The 2,614-nt window shown below is 34.4% G+C and overlaps 1 pseudogene; it reads left to right on the top strand.

The window, feature by feature from the left end:
* Nucleotides 1-562: 562 nt before the first annotated feature.
* On the top strand, nt 563-662 carry LOC123787331 (U6 spliceosomal RNA; annotated as a pseudogene).
* The last annotated feature ends 1,952 nt before the right edge of the window (nt 663-2,614 follow it).

Raw genomic sequence — 2,614 nt, 5'->3', positions numbered from 1 at the left:
GAATATAGTCTAATTTCTCTAATTTGCAGCAAAACTAAGAAGTGGTTGGCCAATCTCTGGTGAGAAGGAACTTGCTACTTCCTAGGGCAGATACACCTTTTCAGACAACTCTGACAAGTTTTATAGGAAGCTGAAATTCATCTCCTTATGACTTCTACAAACAACAAAATCATGCACTAAAGCCGTCTTCTTGGAAGGAGCTTTGGTGTTCCCATTTGGCTTCTCTTCTCTAGATGGTTTAATACTTCCTCACACCCCTTCATATGTTTGTTGGTATGTTTTGGCTAAAAGAAATAGCAAACTTTGACAATAACCTTCAGCAGTATGTAAAGTTACTTCACATTAGAGTAAGAGTTAGAATAGATTTCTAGTGTTAGTTGATTTAGCTATTCAAGGATGGTATCAAAGACTCAAGTTTTATTTTTCTCCCTTTTTGTTTTCTCCTGTCTTCCTTAATGGTATCTTCATCATTAAGCTGGCAGGAAGATGGGTTCTTTTCACATATCAGAGAAGATAAGGATGAGAGATTTTCTTTTCTTATATATCTCTTTTAAGAACAAGATACAGTTTAGCAGCACTATAGTAAAATTGGAACAATACAGAGATTAATATGGCCCCTATGCAAGGATGACATGCAGATTCGTGAATCATTCCATATTTTTTTAAAAAGAGAACAAGGAACACGTTTCCACACTAAGCAGGTTTCATGTATTATTAAAAAAAAAATTGGGCCCGAAGCAATTTCTGGCAAGGCTGATGAGATTACCATAATTGTCTTTAAAAAAATGATCTGCTATGAAGTAGTCAATCACATATCTACTACACATGGTTTTCATATGCTTTTTTGTTCTATTTTTTTTCCTTCAGGTTTGTTGAGATATAATTGATATATAACATAGTAAAGTTTAAGTTATACAACGTGTCGATCAGATACACTTACATATTACAAAATGGTTACCACTATAGCAGCTAACTAACATCAAATAATTACCTCCATCATGTGAATTAATTACCTTTTTTTAATGGTGAGAATATTTAAGATCTCCTCTATTCTTCTTCATCCAGTTGATAACAAACTATGGGATTTTAACCCTATATATTGAAGGTCATTAATAAGTCACTATTTTATGTTACCACCAAGCTGTATTCTTCTGATAGCGTTTTGATAAAAATCAAGGAAATAAATGAAAAAATCACCTTTTCAATAAGTAAAGGGGTTAAGTAAAAGAAAGGAGGGGAAAGAGTTTCTTGTGGAAGCAAATGTTGATTTACTTGTATCTAATCTATACATATCCTTAGAGTATATCTTTGTATTTTGTGTACATTGTAAATTATTTTAGATTTACATTAATTGTAGCACTTGAAAACTCCCACACACTCAAAAACAACCATTTCATGTGTTGAAATATGTGATGAGCTTATCTAAAGGTATTGTTGGTTGTTCTCAAGCAAAAATTGTATTTTTGTTTGTTTGGTAACAAATTTTTGTTCTTTCAAGCTAAGGATAAACTGAGGCTTTTTAATATTTCTTTTCCACCGTGCTCATACTGGGTAGTAATTTAATGTATAAATGGTAAATACGTTGGATGAGACTCACCATATTCTATAGAATCAGATCACTAATCAATTTCTCCTTTAGAAAGATTAAAAAATAAACCGCTAAAAATTTCTGAGGCATATTGTCCTTTTGGAAAATGTCAGGCCCCAGTTTGTATTCAATAGGAATAATTTCAGGAGGTTCCTCTGATGCAGTCCTTCTAAAATTTTGTCAGGGTGACAATACCTTGTTTATTCCCTGATTAATGTATTACTTTTAAAGAACCGCTGAAGATATCTGATGTGTCAGTTCATTTAAATGCTGCCATTTTGCTTTTGTTGGAAGAGCACAACAATCGCCCTCACACCACAATGAATAAGATCTTGCCAGTTGCTGCTGTAAATGTCTGATCAATCTTCACGCCTTAGGCAAAGAGGGATCAGGAAGAAGGAAGGAGGAGGAATTCCTTTATGTCCGTATTTCCCAGAACTCTCCTGACAGTCTGTGCAACTTCTGATTTATGTGATGTGGTAAGGCGCAAGCTAGAGAATGGCTCACATCATTTGCAGCTGAATTTCTTTGAAAACTAAAACACAGATGCACGAATTGTCAGCAAGTCACACAGATGGCCTCGACTTTTCAGTGGAATAATCAATTGTCTAAGCGTGTCACCAAAAACATATATATATATATATAAAATTTCATATGTTGGCATTATTTTACTTTATAAATGTGGTTGGATTTAGCATATGCTACTCTGGCCTTGAAGAATTTACTTCTTTGGCTTCTCTAACCTTGGTCAGTGTCACCACCATCTCTCTGTTCAGTTGTTTATGTTAAGGAACATGGAGTCCTTCTTGTCCTGTTTTGTTACTCACAACATCTTCACTATATTTCTCAAGTCTTTACCAAATCCTTGTACTCCACCCCGTTGCCATAACCTCTGCTCTGCTTTAGTTTTTATCAGCTTTAGTGTAAGTAATTCCATAACCTTTTTATAAGATGTTCTCCACTCCAGTTTCCCCTCAATAACCTGTTCTTTACACTGTGGCAACATGGCAACATGTTCAAAGATTA

The sequence above is a fragment of the Ursus americanus genome, chromosome 17 (assembly GCF_024610735.1).
Source record: "Ursus americanus isolate L20-20 chromosome 17, mUrsAme1.1.p, whole genome shotgun sequence".
NCBI classification, from domain to species: domain Eukaryota; kingdom Metazoa; phylum Chordata; class Mammalia; order Carnivora; family Ursidae; genus Ursus; species Ursus americanus.
The sequence above is the reverse complement of the archived record's forward strand: the minus strand, read 5'-3'. Positions and strand labels throughout refer to the sequence as shown.